Genomic DNA, 18,632 nt, shown 5'->3' on the forward strand with positions numbered 1-18,632 from the left:
AATGTTTGTACAGTACAATGCTCTAAATATATCGACAAAATTTAGACACATGAAAAACAAAATTTGAATAAATATTAAAGCAGTACTGGGTGTCTGAATTCAAAATAAATCAAAAATGCTCAAAGTCCAAATTTTTTTTTCGTACAATCCTCTTAAAAATTCAAGAAAAAATTTCGCTACTGTGGAAAAAACAACACATGTGCCGAGCAATACTGAAAAAAAAATCTGAAAAAATCACACATACAGTCAAAACTCTCTATAACGACTCTTTATAGCGACGAATCTCTCTATAACGACATCTCCAAAGGTCTATTCAAAATCGCATAGAAATTCTTTTCTTTATTGTGACATTTCTCTATAACGACCATTCCCTGTAGCGACACATTTCTGCTCACACAAATCTTTCTATATTGCGACAATTTTCAATTTCACTCCACTTATAGTGTGTGTGCGTCAATGTAAGTGCCCACGAACGTCAATAGTCTATGTTGTGTATTATATAATTTAATCAACTTTGAACATCTGTTCACGCCCAACTCATTTAAATTTTCAGATACATACAAAAACATAAATTTAAACCATAAAAGATAGGGAAAGCTTATTGAAACCAATTAATCGAAGAATTGTTGAACAAGAATCACGCCCTAGAATGAAATTGCATTAAATTTGCAATAAATTTCAAAATGAATATATTGCTTGCGCAATTGTTACATGGATAAAGCTTTTGATATCAAATTCAGGCAATAACTTAAAGTATCGTTTGTTTCACTTCGAAAACATTCACTGCCCAAAATGGGTTGAAATACACGCAAATTTTCAACGCTTAAAAGAAATTGGACATAACTCAAAGGTTCGAAAAGGTAGGTAGGTAGACAACATTGTCTAATGAATTCAATGTGCCGCACAATGCGAATTCATTTATCATTAAAAATATGGACTACAGCCGTGAAAAGGGTACGAATATTGGCTTCTATGATATTCAATTGGTATATTTTGTCTGGCGATGAGATAAATAAAATCAATCATTTATTAAGTCTGGGCCTGATGGAACATTCAACTATGAAACTAAAAACCCACCCAGCAAGCAGATGCTTTCCAAAATATCTGGTTTATTAACAAAAAAATCATTTAACAATTTACTACAATAGAATCCGTTTAGTATGACTCCGTTTATATTGACAAACCGCTCATTATGACGTTATTACAAACGAAGTTTAGTTTTCATTTTAAAATTCTTTGTAAGAAACAAAACGCTTTGTATGACGTCCGCTTATTATGACGCGTTTATCGATTCCCTTCGATGTCATTATAAACGGATTCCACTGTATTTTTTTTATCTAGAGAAAATTTTGTATCGGACGAATTAGCTGAATTTTATATTCATTAAACATAATGTTTATATTATTAACATTAGAATTAAGGAAAAATGTATATATACTAGTAACAATACATTAAGGAGTTCGGCTCCTTTAAACCTATGTAACTGAGCCTGTAAAACTCTCCATAACGACACACTTTTATAGCGACAATTCTCTATAATGACGGTCCCTTGCGATGGCGCTATAGAGAGTCCACTGTATCTAAAAAAGCCGTGGGAATCCCAAAAAAATATTTTTCAAAATTTCAATACATAAATTTATAAATTTTTTATGATTTTTTTTTTTAATACTTTTCTTGATGTACATTCAGTATTTTTTTTCAAATTTTTATCTTGAAGGATTTGAGGATGGCGTGAAATAAACGAAAAAGTACGTTTTTTACTATAGATCCCATGTTGAACCACATATGGGTTCAAAAAAACCGCCAAAATTTTTTATTTAATATCCTATACAATATTTGCTATACAGCTGGTGATTTGGTTTGGGGGCACTTTTCACTCCCGTACCCGGCCATTTGTTGTGGAAAAAAGGGGGAAAATTGTTTTTCCGAACCATCGGCTAACTTTGAAAAATTAAAAACCGAGAAAAATAGCATCTTTGATATCGAGATATGTCATGTAAAAAATCCTCAGCTTTCGAGAAAAAATACAAAAAAAATATAGCGCCCTCTAGTCAAAAGCCATGAAAACAATAAAAAACGACTACAATCAAAGATTACGAATTTTAATTATTTTTTAATAAAAGGCTCATTGTGCTCATTGCACAATGGTCCAGGAGATGCATTTAAGTGGAAATTAGTATTTAGAGCTCGACGGTTATTCTCTAGAAAAAAAAAAACTGTTTTCGACAAAGTTATTACATATGATAGAGCGCTCATTTTCATGTTATCAAAAATAGGATGACCAAAATTTTCGATAAAAAAGAATATAATTTTCTTATATTTATAGATAGAGCTAAACATAGTTTGACAATGTTGTGGTCCCAGTTATTTGAGACATCTTTGTAGAACAATTTTTTTATCTCTTGAAATAACCGATATAGCGCCTTTTTTCTAAGTTGCGTTAGGGTCACCATGGAAAAAACGGTTTTTATACTCTAACTTTTATATTTAAAATTCTACATACAAACTGTCTTCGAAAGACTTCTAGAGCTTACTAATACAAACGGTTTGCGATGCAGAACTTTTCAGTATCTCAACGTCACTCAAAGTTATTGATATTTATTTCCAAAAAATACGCTCTCTTCAATTGCTTGCCATTCTTTCTGGGACAAACATAAACAATGTTTTGCGAAGATATGTTATTTTTTGGATTTGAGTAAATTAAAATTGAAATCATGAGTTTTTGGGTGAAAACTCATCGATAACTTAGAGCAGGATTAAGATATTGACAAATTTTGCATCGCAAAATGTTGGTTATGATAAGCTCTAAAAGTCGTATGAAGACAGTTTTGATGTAGAATTTGAAATATAAAAGTTAGAGCAAAAAAAAACACTTTTTTCATGGTCACCCTAACGCAACTTAGGAAAAAAGCGCAAAATCGATTATATTAAAAGATAGAAAAAAACAACTTTGTTGTACGAAGATGTCTCAAATAACTGGGACTATAACATTTTCGAACTACTCACGCTAAGGGTCACGAGTTCAATTCTCACTCCCGACATTCTTCCGAAATGGAAGGTAAAAAGTGACGAACCAGCCAAATGTGTTGAAAGTCACTATGATACAGGAATAAAAAAAAAATTGTCGAACTATGTTTATCTCTATCTATAATGACAAGAAAGTTAATTTTTTTATTTCATCGAGAATTTTGGTCACCCTATTTCTGATAACATAAAAATGAGCGCTCTATCGTACTCAACAAATTTGACGCAAATAGTTTTTGTCTAGGAAATAACTGTCGAGCTCTAACTGCTAATTTCCACTTTAATGCACCTCCAGGACCATTGGGCATTGGCTTCAATTCGATATGTTGATCATCTCAATCGGTTCAGTGGTTCAAAAGTTATGAAGTTTAATAAAAAAATAAAAAAAATACGAGTCTAATGTTTTGTGATAATGAACAGAATCAATACTTTAGACGAAAATCTGAAAACCACTATATCGGTTTGGCATGGAATGATTGTTTACGCTAAATTGAATTTGAGATATAATTCATTATGCACATTGACCTTATTTTATCTAGTTGTTTTTCGCTGAAAAATAGTGGCTTGGTTCAATTAAATTTATCAAATGGATATCGATAGATATCATCCTTTCGGATGGTTCTATTTTAATGGAAATTTCTGATTTTATTCAATATGTAAATGAATTCTGTTTGAAAATGTGTAAGCTGAAGCTCATGGTGCAGATTGTGTTTTCCATTTCTCAGATACATGCTCAACAATTGTGCTGTGAATAATCTATTACCCGTATCCCGTACATCATGTATTCGTACTAACTCATGAAATATTAATTTGAGGCACGTTTCATTGACCAAAAAATCGGAGCAATTTGTAGAATTTTCCGATTTTCCTTCCCAACACATATTGAATATTCATATGGGTAGTTCGCCAGAATTAATCTGAACCAATCGATAGCAAAAGATCAATTACGCAATCCACCTGTTTGGCTCTGGTGGGACGATGGGTACCATTGTAACTCAAACCAAACCCAACCACTCCCTCGCTCATTCCCACCCGTGTGCGTTCCCCAACCAACAACCAATCGTACCGTGAATACAATTTTAATGAAATTCTGATTTAAATGTTCATTTCGCTGGTCCACGCCCCATCGGGGTACGGTTTGTCACATCTGCTTCGCATGTCGGATTATTTCCGTTCCGCCTGTCAACCATCGTGGACTCACTGGACACAGAAATGTCAAAAACAAAGGACAGAAAAATACGAAGAAGAAAAAAAGTGAATATGTCGTCACTGTGCCAATGTGAAGCCACTTGCGGGGGCGGATGCTAGCTGGTGACAGCTCGTGTCGGAAGAGTGTGCGCGCGATCAAAGTGCGCGCCAGAAGTTCGCGCGTTAGAAACGTGCGGAAGTTGACGTAACACGATGTGCCCGCTGGCGCGAATTCTGCGCGGAACAAGTGTGAACAACGTAATTTGCCCGCGAGGGACCACCGGGTCGAACTTGTACTGTACTGTGCTAAAATTCGAATAATTGGAAACAGTTTAGCGCTGCTGATCGTTGCGAATAGTAGAAAGTCAATCATCGGTACCGATTCAAACCGCTGGTCGATTGGTGGGAGGTGGGTTGCATAATGATTTAATTCTAATTATTTTTCCACCGCGTAATTGGGTTAATTAGAAATGAGAAAGAGAGGGAATTCTGTTCTGTTCTGGAGTCTTTTTTGTTCGAATAATGAAGTATTCCAGCGTACTCAAAGTGTAATGCAATTAGTTTCTTTCTCTCGCCACTGCATTCATCCAATTCGAGATGGAACCGAGACCGTAGAGCTTCGACGGGGAAAGCACGGCTGGGTACGGTATGGTAAACTAGATTCAATCTTGAAACCGTACTTCAGATGATACCACCCACTTCATTCCTACGCGATTCCCGCCATCGATGCTTTTACCTCTTGATTTGAAGAGAACTTCGCGGCAGCAGGTTAACATTGTATCGCAGCTTCGTTTCGTGCCACACACCGTGACAAGGTAAGCAAAGTTGATCACGTCTGGCTCGAGGCGGGATGAATTGAGGCGAAAGAGGTTTGGCAAACAATGGTGGAGCTTTCAACTATAACTGTAAGCACACGCACAGACACACCGTTTCTCACCTGGAGTGTTGGCAGACAGCTTGGCGATGGCTTGTTGCGTTGGCTGTGAGCGACTCCCGCATTGGAACGCGTTGAAGGGCAAACGAGTTTTCATCAAACGTTAATTAAATCGATATCATTACGCCTTGTTTCGTTGGGGCATTGGTTTCCGCATTTTCTCTCCCTGCTGACGTTGTTATCTGACGGTCATTTTTCAGCCCACTACATGGTCTTTGTTTTGGAGCGAGCCAGCCAAATTTGTGCGTTCGCAAAATTAATGATTCCGGTTATGCTTTTCCCAGTCTTCGCTACCTAGCTTATCTCGCGTTCGTCTGCCTGTGTTGTCCTGAATGGTGACGCCGGTCGGCAGATTCACGTCCTGCGAGCGACACGCACCCGAGCATCCGTATCAGCTAGCAGATCACACGTACATACACTCTCGTGTGTCGTGACGCGTTTGGCGCTTATATTAAATTATGAAACATTTATGTTAATACGATGTATAAAGTGCTGTTTGACGAAGCCACGTTGTGCTCCTGCTCCTGCTGCTGCTGCTGCTGCTCCTGCCGCAGGTGGTGGTGGGTGGTGAAATGGTTGTGGGAAAAATGCGATGGCACGGATTGGTACGGGGTTATGCTACGGGCTGCCGGCGTGTGCTGCTTTTGGTCTGAGGAAGACAGATAAGCGACAGAGGTTACACCTCGGGCCCACCATTTCGGTTTTGGGCTGCGCATAGCGCGCCTCTGTATATCGAAGGGTGGGTACGGGCTTGCGGATGTTGCCACTTGTGTGGAATTTTGGATTGATGGAATAAGGAAGAAAGCATTTGAACGCAAACAGATTGATGGTATGACGAGTTTGTTCGTCGGAGGATTAATGTGTGTGTGCTCCGTAAGAGCCGCTTTGCGATATTAGCAGATTATTGTATGTACTCTAGGTTAATGGAATGTTGATCAGATTTGCTCCGAGTGTAAGGTTTAACATTTTGATTTCATTACATATCAGCCATATTGCGGTATAATCAGCAGCTAACTATGGATTTCACACGTAGGCATCGAACCCAATTACTTGGGAAAGCTGAAAGTCATGCTTCTATTTGGAGGTTGTTCTTCGCATAAACTCATATGAAAATAGCACCACTGTTTTATTTCCCAGATTTTTTTTTTGCAACACTTATACTGCCGTTCTACGCATAGTTGTCCCATGTTCGAAAATCATCAACTGAGAAAAACGCATTCAAAGTTTTCTAGCATATTTGTCTACCAGAAGCTTTAAGCATTTCGGTTCAGCAATAAACTGGGTTTTTTAGAGGCAGATAACTATTGTTCAATGAAATGTGAAAAGATCGCCTAATTTGAATCAATCAATCTCGGGTACCGGCTTAAAAATTCATGGTGGTACCGTTATGCCTAGAATACCAACATGGGACAATTGAACTTGATGTTGTTTTTTTTTTGAAATACTGGGAACAAACAATAAGTTTTTTGTGTTTTTTCCGAAAGATTATGCATGAAAACATCGTTTTATGAAGAATGGAGTGATCTGCAATTGTTTACAGAATATAAATCTCATTGTTATTAGGCATTTGCTAACAAGGTGTACACGTGCTCTGTTAAACTTTTATTTATTTGTTTGAAAATTAGTTCGTTCTTCCAAACCAGAAATGAGTACATTAGCCCTGCTGACGGTGTGACATAAAATTCTTGTACTTGAACCGATTTATTTGATATGCATCTACAAAAAAATACATGGTGGGACAGTTATGAATAGAATGTCAACATGGGACAATTGAGCTTGATATCTTTTAAATCTTTTTAAATCTTTTAAACTGGGAACAAACTATAAGCTTTTTTGTGTTTTTCCGGAAAATTAGACATAAAATCATCGTTCAATGAAAAAAAGTGAAAATTGTCAAAAAGTAACATGGGATAACTATGCGTAGAACGAACGGCAGTATAGAGATGTTATTAATGATATCTTAAAGTTTCACATGTTTGATTCAATTGTTCTTATAATGTAGATCACTATAGAGTCTCATCGGTACAAAATTACAAAAAAAAATTAGAAATTTTAAGGGGCTGTGTTCAAGACACGACCCTATTATTGACGTAGGATCATATAATTATTTTATTCAATTCGCCTGTTTATCATATTGGATATGGTTTTCGAATCCCTCTAAAGGGCCTCCAAACCAAATCACCAGCTGTATGGAAAATATAGTATAGGGTACTAAATATAAAATTTTGACAGTACAGGTCCGGATCATCCGGAGTATTGATTTTTTTATTCACTCCGGATAATCGAGTCAAAACAATTTTTTTCTTTATGTGTTTTTTTGCATGTATTTTTCATGTTTTGAAAATAAAAGAGGAATTTGATTTTCGATTCATCTCCTTAAAGTCAGAAAACACCTTTCTGACATGACAAAAATAAATTTATCCAGATTATCTCAGGAGGTGATAGACGATCATATTTGATGAAAAAAATCTTCCTACGCATATGTTCGAATTTCAATAATGACAGAGTTATAGAACTTTTTTTTTGTTTCGGACTCTGTTGCATTAAATTGGCTCTACATTAAAAAGTACGCTACGAAAGACGATTCTGATGTTTTCATTTGAAAGATGAGAAAATTTACCCCACTGTACATGTAATAGCCACTTAAATTCACCTTAACGTTGAAAGGTTACATTTCTTCATGAAATAAGTCATATTCGAAATATATAAAAAATATTTTTTTCCAAACTGAATATAATCGAGTCCAAAATTGTATATAATCGAATCATATATAATAGAGTCTGTATATAATCGAGTTCGACCTGTACTGTATTCTATTAGTCAAATCATTTAATTTGATACCAATATTGAGGGGAATGCAAAAAATACATAGTTGACCATTTTGTGGCGGCGACCTTTTCGAATTTATGTTGTTCAGAGTGTAGTGTATTCTCCAAATTAAGCCATTCAGCCATTTTTTAGCGGCGGCCAAATTGAATTTTTCAAGATCATGGAATACGCAGTTTTATAATGACAGAAGAATTAAATGTATGTTCCAAATTTCAGATCAATCATTCAACAGGAACGGAGTCAATTTTCTATTAATGTGGGACAACCCAACAAACGTTCAAACATGCATAGAAACAGGTCAAGCTGAATGAAACCATTCAAAAAGTAATTAGTTGTTTGGGGACTGCGGCCATCTTGAAGTTGGATTTTTCATTACTGCTATGTTCTACTAGTCGAGAACTTTATTTTGATACATTTTTGGGCATTTTCCATAAATAACTGTGTTCTACTAGTCAAGCCCTTTCATTTGATACTCATATTGATGGGGTTCTGAGAAAATATGTAATCCGCCATTTTGTAGTGGCTGCCATCTTGGATTTGCATTTTTCATAAATAACTGCATTCTACTTGTCAAGCCCTTTCTTTTGATACCCATTTTAGCTATTCAATATATAATTATTATACAAATTAATCAAAATTTGCGAAAATCAAAAATAAAATACTCCGGATAATCGAATCCCGGATAATCGAGTCCGACCTGTAGTACCTGTATATATTTGAGTCCATATGGTGCAACATAGGATCTATGGTGAAAAATGCACCTTTTCGTTTTTTTCTTTCTCGCCATTCTCAATATTGAGACAAAAATATGTAAAAAAAAACACTGAAAGTACATCTTACTAAGGTGTATCGATCAATATTTTCAAACAATTTTTTTTTATCAAAAATCAAATACATATAAAAAAAATAAATTAACTTTAATCTTAATTTTAAATAAATAAATAAAATTTTGAGATTCAGTACTACTCTAGTTTGTGTTTTAGGTATATATGATTTTTTACAGAATTGTTCTCGCGTGTTTCTCGCGGTACAGAAAAAAATGTGCATTTTCAGGCATTTCGAAATTTAAAAAAAAAACACTGAGAGACCCACTTTTGCTCTAATTTTTATTTAAATACGTACGTATGTGCTGTTTTTTCCACGTGTAGCGTTATTTTTTCTTGAATTTTTAAGAGGATTGCGCGGGAAAAAAGTTTTGGGCGTTTTTAATTCATAGGAATCAGCAGTACGATAGAGCTCTGTGAGAAAAAATAAAGTCCTTGTGGAACGATCATTCGGAAAAGGTGCATTTTTCATCATAGATCCTATGGTGTTCCATATAAGGTCTCAAATATACGGTACTACTGCCAAAATGTTTTATTTAGTACCCTATACAATATTTTCCATACAGCTGATGATTTGGTTTGGGGGCACTTTTTACTCCTGCCAGGCCCTTTGGAAATATAAAAAGTAGTAGTACTGAATCTCTAAATCCCAAAATAAACTTTCAAAATTTCAATATTTTTTTAGTACTTCAATTTTTGATGATTTTTTTTATAATTTTTCTTGATACACCGTAGTGAGATGCACATTCAGTATTTTTTTCAAATTTTTATCTCGAAGCTTTTGAGGATGGCGTGAAAATCTGAAAATCTCTTCAATAAAGAAAGAAAAAAAAAATAATTCAATTTATTCTAGAAAAACGCATAAAGAAAAAACAACGACAATACTTGCAAATAACAAGTTGTTTGGCATAGTGTAATCGCACCTCTAGACAGCGTTCGTACAACGCAAACCAAAGCGTCACACAAAGGCATATACTAGTGCAGTGACATAAAATGAAACATCACAAAAAAATGACTGTTCATGAGAAAACGTTCCTGGGTAGGTTTTTCATTACTTGGGGAGGCTCTTGTGCCAATGATATGACGTCGTAAAAATTCGATCCACGGTGCGTAGAAGCAATGAGACCTACATGTAATTAAATAAATGCTAATGTAAGATTTTACAATGACCAGTCTGCTATCCTGATCAAAGCCAAACGTATGGGGAACTATTTGAAATCTTTCCCTCAAATACGAAAAAAAAAGATAAAATTTCGGAATGAAATTTGACAGTGATTCAATCAGCGAGGAATTTTGTTAAAAGCTATGGTAATGCATCGAAATCCGGACACTCAAGCGTTTACGATGATAACATAAACTACTAAAAAATATTGGCATTGACACTACCGGGGAAATAAGTACAGAATAATACCCATAATTTGCTAGACGACACAATTCTATAATCATATGATATCGAGTTTAGCTTTTATCAATTCAAAGCCAAATTAGTCAGCCGCTTCTTCGACCCTTACCGATGTTTTAAACTTAATAACACATCATGGGAATTTAATTAAAACAGGCTCAAAAGGGCAAGAACGACACACAACAGTTACATGAAACATTAATCAAAACGTTAAAACGTTAAAACGTTAAACGTGAGACTAATTCTGCTCGATATATAACTAATTAAAATTGATTATATCTATTATATTGATAATATCAATCTATAATAAATAAATCATGATAAATAGAACAAAATGTTTTGAATTAAATCTGACTTATTTCAAAACCAAATATAAATGTGTACAGCAGTAATTCTAAAATTATAATTATAAAGGAATTCTCTGAATTATATCTTTATGAACAGAAACAATATACTAAAAGAATCGTTGGATTAAATAACGCGAGCTTATTCAATGATTTAATATATTTTCCCTACATCAAATTGCATCACGGAAAAAACGCTGTAGAAATTCGCCCAGTAGACCGATCCTTTTGAAAATTTTAGACAGTAAAATAAAAACTATTAAACAACTTTTGGCATTTTCTTTTTATTCATACTTCGAGCCCAAGCCCGTATGCTCGCACCTTCCTCTTCACCCCGTCCATAAGGTTCTGTACAACGTCAGGTTGTAGTTTTTTTTTAACAGAAATCCATTTTCTCTTGAAGTCCGCCTCCGATTTTACAACTTTTGGGTTCTTCCGGAGGGCCTGCTTCATAATCGCCCAATATTTCTCAATTGGGCGAAGCTCCGGTGCGTTGGGCGGGTTCATTTCCTTTGGCACGAAGGTGACCCCGTTGGCTTCGTACCACTCCAACACGTCCTTTGAATAGTGGCACGAAGCGAGATCCGGCCAGAAGATGGTCGGGCCCTCGTGCTGCTTCAATAGTGGTAGTAAGCGCTTCTGTAGGCACTCCTTAAGGTAAACCTGCCCGTTTACCGTGCCGGTCATCACGAAGGGGGCGCTCCGCTTTCCGCAAGAGCAGATCGCTTGCCACACCATGTACTTTTTGGCAAACTTGGATAGTTTCTGCTTGCGAATCTCCTCCGGAACGCTGAATTTGTCCTCTGCGGAGAAGAACAACAGGCCCGGCAGCTGACGAAAGTCCGCTTTGACGTAGGTTTCGTCGTCCATTACCAGGCAATGCGGCTTCGTCAGCATTTCGGTGTACAGCTTCCGGGCTCGCGTCTTCCCCACCATGTTTTGCCTTTCGCCGCGGTTAGGAGCCTTCTGAACCTTGTATGTACGCAGGCCCTCCCGCTGCTTGGTCCGCTGGACGAATGAACTTGACAAATTCAGCTTATTGGCGACATCCCGGACCGAACTTCTCGGATCTCGGATGAGTGCGCAGGATTAATTCACGACGCTCTTTTTCCAAATTTACGAAAAATTGACAGTGAAGCATGGCCAACGTGATCTATACACTCTTATCTGATTATAAGCGAAAGCTGAAGATATAATTCCTAAAAATTAAATTTCTACAGCGTTTTTTCCGTGATGCAATTTGATGTGACACACCCTTTATTCAGCTATTTTGATGTTGACAGTAACTAAACGAACTCCTTCTTTTTCCATACAATTATCTTCTTTTATTAAACGATATCATTCGATATCTCCAATGGATCAAACTTATTTAGAACTTAAACTTAATTAAAACTAGAACTTAATTTTTTGATATAGCAGAATAGTGCAAAGAATTTAAGCTTTAACATTTTTCTTTGATTAGAATATGGAAACATGATCAAATCTAGGACTACATATAGATATTGGTATAAAAAACCCTATTTAAATGTGGAAAAGAATATTTGAATATTGGAATGATAAAATGAATAGTAAACCGTACTGGTGAGCAGATCCAAAATCCATGGATATATTTGATTTGATTCAATCTTCTAGAAATTGGTTTCGAATAATAACATCTAATGGTAACATCGAGGAGAATAATGACTTGTTTTTTGAAATATCTCAATTGATACGTCTTCTTCTGGAAGTTTATTTCAAGAAACATTCAGAAGTGAAATATTCGCATGAAAGCGAGAGAAAATTGATAAAATCAAGCAAGCGTCCGGCTCTTTCAATTAATTTCTGATAGATTCTAAACGAAGTGCTCTCCTAAATCCGTAATTCCATCGAGGCAACAATGAACAGCATTTTATATGATATTTGTTGATACTTGCTCAAATATTTATTTAGTTTTCTATCTCATCCACCGTACAGTAGTATGCAATTATATGAATTTCCCACATCGATCTTGAAAATAATACCAAAAACAAGTATCGAGTTTTTCAATAAGAGTGCTACAATACTTTTTTTTTCAAATCAAACAAAAACGGTTTTCGATATCAATGAAATTCCAAATCATCCAATTCGGGCCAAAAATATTCGGTTATCATTGAGTGGTAGCGATTCCCATTCACAATAACGTGCCGGTCTTGATCACCACGGAAGAAATACGGCCCAATGATACCGCCGGACCATAAACCGCACCAAACCGTAATTTTTTCGGGATGCAATGGTGACTCATAGAGTGTGGATTGCTGCCTGACCGATAGCGCATATTTTGCTTATTGACGAAGCCATTCATCCAGAAATGAGTCTCAACGCTGAAGATGATTTTTCGATGAAAATCCGGATCATTTTCAAGTTGTTGCTCAGCCCAATTCACGAACATACGACCCTTCTGGTGGTCAAGCGGCTTTAGTTATTGCGTTGATCTGATCTTGTTAGAATGTAGATCAAGATCTTTTCGCAAAATTCGTCACAACGCCGTCACAGAGATGCCCAACGATTGAGAACGACGTTTGAGAGACTGATTTGGGTCTTCCTCAATTGATACGCTAGTGGAGGCAATATTCTCGACACTACGGGCACTTCTTTGCCTCACTGGCACGGGAACATTTTGTACTGTGCCTGTGGGTTCGAAATTTTCCACTAGACGCTCAATTTTTGATCTGGCATGACGATTATGATGATCATGATGAGCTCCTAAAGTTGAGGCCATTGACTCCGAATATCGGTAGTAAATTTTGATAATCTCGACTCTTTGTTGGATCGTATATCTTTCCATTATGAAATGGCAAACCTTACTGGAGAGAAATGTCAAGAGAGTGGGAAAAAATATGGCGTCGTTTGCCTATCGGTCTACTTTTGTAGAGCTCCTATTGAAATACACTTTAAAATAATTTTTTCTGCAAGTTCAATATTTTTTAATAAAAGGCTATTGGCTTCAATTTGAAAAAAGGAATTTTTTGGTAAAAGTGAAAAAAACGGATTTTTCGGACCACCCTAAAATGGAAATGGGCCAAAAAAATACTCTATTATTTGTCTAATGTTTTGAGATAAAGAACAGAATTACCACTTTTAACGAAAATCTGAGAACCACTATATCTGGCGAATCTTGTTCAGGAAAAACATATCATGAATAACAAATATTTGTTAAAGACATTTTATGGAGAAATTTTCATATCTTATACAATTTGTATCAATATCCTGAAGTACATATATGAAATATCTCAAATGCGTATTCTTAATTTTATTAAGAATCCGCATTTTCCCCATCAACTTTTCGATCGTGATATCTCTTCGATTTGGTATTCAAATTTCCACACTTATATAAATTTTGATTTCGACATTTAGTTATTTTTGGAAATGTTAGGTTAAAAAAAACGCTTTTTCAGTGAGTGTTTTTTTCCAGTTAGTCCTAGGATAAAAGGTTTTTCAAAGTTCTACCGTTATTAGAAGCGAATGTAGATTCATTTTTTTTGTTACTTCTATTAAATAGTTACGATTTCACACGGTATTGAAATTTAATTAATTTAAAAAATAATCATATCTCCGTATGGTGAGTTCACACATTTTAATCAGAATCTGATCGTTCAAGCATGATCGCCAAATGATTGCGATGAAATTTTTGAAGAAAATTAAGCACTTTTGGCACTTGTTGTGCCAAATTTTATATTTATTTTATCACGCCCAAATCATCAATCAAAATATGACGAACGGTTTATTTTATTTTACGAGCTAGACCTTTCAAACTCAAATAAATATTTCCTATTTCCGAGTGCCATTCCTTTTATTTTGTCGATGTTTTCATTAGTTAAAGAGTCGTCGTCCTTTGACGTGGCAAATCGTTTATCTCTTCTCGGCCGTCTGAAACCCGTTTTTGAACGCTTCATACCGTTCATACACTCGTGTTTTCAACATAGTTGAAGCACAAAATGTGTTCCAAACATTTTCAACTTTTCGGCACAAGAAATTTTGTTTGCAACACAAAATTTCGCACGATATCTTTGACCAATCCATATCAAAAATCGCCTGGCAAAAAATAAGTCAACTTGTTCTTAATGACGCTGTAAACAAACTAAATGACAGATCGCGCTCAAAATTGACATCAAGACCACTGACAGTAGTACCAACTTTGAAAAATGAATGAAAAATATTCAGCGGGAAGATTAAAAATTATTTATTACAAATTTCTGGTGTTTATTTGACAGAATGTACACTCTGTCCAACTTCTTTAAGACCAGCCTGATTCTATATCGTTGCAATACAAATAGTTATAATTTCAACAAGATACATTGTTGAATGCTCAGAATAAAGTATATTTAACGTCAACTTCGTTCAAAATAGTTGTTTGTTTATTTATTGTGCTTAAATATCATAATTCAGTTGTCCAGTTTCTATAAGACCACTTCAAAATTCATAAGTATTATCAATGAAAAAATCAAAACGATCGGCTGATTAAATGTCAATATTTGGTAACCTTGCCATTTCGACTAATAACCTGGAAATTCGTAATGGAAAACTATTTACCAAATTCTGCTGAACGGATTTCTCGATATTTTTCGATTTTTCCGAAATTGCGACCTTGAGCTCTTCAATCGTGGTGTAAAATTTTCCCTCAGTGTAGATTCTGCGTACAAAGATCCCCCCTAAGATTTTCAACAGGAATCAAGTTTGGAGAGCGAGCCAGTCAGTCCAAAAAAATAAGTTTTTGGTCCTTAATATATTGCTTAGTTTACTTGCTGGTATGAATAGTAGCATTGTTTTGCTGAAATGTAAATTTTTTGTAACGAGATCCACGCAAAAACGGTAGGAAAGAGAATTCCAGAACATATATGTAATCCTTGAATGATGTGGAAGCTATTTTGACAGAATCCTGCCTAAACCATGCACGAGTTTCCATCAAAATTCCTGGTTGAAAAATACTGTTTCTTTTCCCGTAAATCACGCCAGTACCCGTTGAAACCATCAGGACCATCCAAATTGAACTTTTTTTCGCCAGAGAAGATAACCTGTACATTGAAGAACTCTTCGTTATAGTACATAGCAAAATGTATTCTTTTCGAAACATTCTTTGTCACAATATACCATGTTCCAATGTAGGTTCATGTGAGCTTTGGAAAAACTCAGACGTTTTCCAATGTGAAATGGTGTATTAGGAGTTTTAACCTTTTAAGCCCTCTTTATGTGAGGATTTTTTACCAAAATTTGACGAATTGTTACACGAGCAGTTAAGTGGTTGAAATATTGCTTTATTTGCACATGCGATTTTGAGGTATTCGAACCTGTTCTAGCTATTTCCCGCTCATCCCAGTCAGAGAGCTTCGATTTACGTGGAACTGTCTCCTTCTTACCGTATCCTTGAGGATTCGCCAAATAATTGAGCACCACTTGATGGAATCGTCCAATCCGACGAGAAATTTCTCTGTTATCAACATTTTCTTGTAAAATGCATCGATTTACCTTTCTTCTCTCCGTGAGGACTTTTCCCTTCGGCATTTTCCAGATTTAATTGATCAAAACAACTAAAACAACGGAAAATGTAACTGGTCTTATAGAAACTTGACACTTGAAAAAAACAAAAAAATTCGTTTACGCTCAGCGCTTGCACACACACACACATATGAAAAATCATGCAGCGTTTGGCAGTCACCAATACCTACCCACTAGAATATAAATTGAAGCATTGTTTATTTACAATGGCACAAAGCAGCAAGATCATCACCTGGTCTTATAGAAGTTGGACAGAGTGTATCATATAAAAAGTTTGTAAATAGAGCTGCTTCTATGATGTCACGCTTTTTTAAAATTTTCAAAATTTGTACTGAATTATCTGATTATTTCTTTAAACTCTTTTATTTTTCGCACAGATTCACCTCGGAAGATTCACTTTCTAGATTGTTCTTTTAACGACGTTATCTGAAGTAATCTATAATCACAATCTTCTATTGCCTACTTATGAAATTACAGTACATGAAAATTCCCTTCCCTGATCTAACACTCCCGGTTTAAAATGTGGAAGACAGTCCAGGCATTACACGTGTTCGTTGCGTACCTGGTGATCGTATCTGGGAACACTAAGTATTTTCATATTAACTTGTTGTAAGATTTAGATCCTTCTTTAATGTGTATATTTTTACTACACGATTTCTTGATAAGTAAATAAAAAAAATTGCAATAGAAAATTATCGTAACAATACTCTCAAGTAGGTGAAGCAAAGAATTTTCCGTCTGGTTCGCGTCCGTCTCATCAGAAGACGATAGACTTTTAATTCGGAAATCGTTAGCACAGAGAACGCCAGTAAATAAAAGTTAGAGACTGATTTTAATAAAAGTCCACCGGGCCAGACGGAAAGTTCTTTGTTAGAGAACCAACGCCTCGGTCGGGCCTCAATGTGTTGATTACAATGTTCACATATTGGATTAGTTTGAACTGTATAAAAACAAGATCATTCCGAAATAAGATTGACCGATGGCGAAGGTGACGTTATTAATTAATAAGAATAATGATTAAAAGTTTCAATAAGTCATTAGAAAAAAAGAATGATGTAAAAAAACAAAAAAGTATTTTTCCGCCAAAACACTTGAAAGTAATAATTGTAATAGTGTGGAAACATGCGAGAAGCGGGAGACTTTAGGACAATTTTTTCCGACTTGTACTGGTATAAACGTATTCTCGAACCTGTCAATCAGAATACAATCGAAGCGTGTTATCTCACATAGAAATCTTAAAATTCTAGAAGACGCAAGTAATTAGGAACATTAGTGAATATTTGACAATATTGCAGCACATCAAAGCTGATTCGAATTTTGTCTATCCATCTTACTTTGAGTACTCGCTGTAGGTCCACATTCGGCCTAAAATTATCTTCATCAGTACGATGGTTATTATTCTCATTTATGAAAAAAAAGACTTTACTGAAAAAAATTCAAATGAATACTTCTTCTTCTTCTTCTTCTTCTTTGTTTTTAAGAGGCTTTAAATTTTGTAGTTCATTCCCCTCTAAAACGAATACTTATTGTGGACAGTTGGAGCAATTTCATTTTGTTGAGAGGGAACGCTGAAGATAACGATTCAGAGAATCTTAACCGTTGAAGTATTGTTTTGTCAGAGTTAATATTCATCGTACATCCCTCATAATGGCAGCACAATGAATCACATTATTCTTCCACCGCTGTAAAATGAAATGGCTGATAGTAGATAATGGAAATGATGAAATTTGGAAAATCGCATTTTTTTTTCGATGCTCAATGACTTTAAATGACGTCGAGATCTGGTGTCATCTCGAAAACAAATTTCGAAAATCGACTTTCTATGACTTAGTGCCAAAACTACCTGTGCAAAACTTCAGCTCAATCGGACATGATTTAGGAGATAATCACGTCCGATTGAGGAAAGTCCCAGAAAATCGATTTTCAGCCAACTTTTTTTTTTCTAGATGACACCATTGACACCATTGATAGACCATTTATCTCTGGTAAAAAATATTTCGAATCATACTGTTAGAGTAAAAAAAGATATACTGAGATGTAAAATGATGCAAAAGTATTCTTTCAGCCAAGAAATTTTCCGCGGTTCATGAAACAGCGTCCATGGTGAAACACCGCCACTCGCAAAAAGCATTTTCATAAACAAAACGGTGCTGAATTCGCACGGCCGATCAACAGCCAATCAACAGAATAACAACAGCAATTCTTCAGATTATCTCGTTACCGTGCGCACGTTATGAATAACCCAATTTCAATCTCGAGTAGCCATAAATATACTCCACTTCAGCGTTTTGCGCAAAAAGGATCAGGATCGGTCGAGAAAAACAATCGCTCCCTTCTTCGAAACCAATCTCAATTCGTACACGATTTGGCTTTCCTTTTCACTTCTGCCCTCATCAACCCTCCTCACCCATGAGGTCAAACCTCAGGTAATATTATATTGTATTCACATAAAATTTTGCGTGTTGTTTTTTTTTGCTTCTGTACTGCATAATTAAACTCTATTTGAGGCACTCCACGCGAGGACTCACATTTCCTTAATGCTGTATGCTCTGACCCGACAGTAGCTGCAGCAGCAG

General features: G+C 35.7%; 1 protein-coding gene across 4 annotated transcripts in view; it reads left to right on the forward strand.

Moving 5' to 3' along the window:
• LOC129764696 (toll-like receptor 6) overlaps positions 1-18,632 on the forward strand; it is a 221,672-nt gene that overhangs the window by 193,540 nt on the left and 9,500 nt on the right. The gene's annotated exons all lie outside the window — the stretch shown is intronic.

This window comes from Toxorhynchites rutilus, chromosome 2 (assembly GCF_029784135.1).
Source record: "Toxorhynchites rutilus septentrionalis strain SRP chromosome 2, ASM2978413v1, whole genome shotgun sequence".
Classification (NCBI taxonomy): domain Eukaryota; kingdom Metazoa; phylum Arthropoda; class Insecta; order Diptera; family Culicidae; genus Toxorhynchites; species Toxorhynchites rutilus.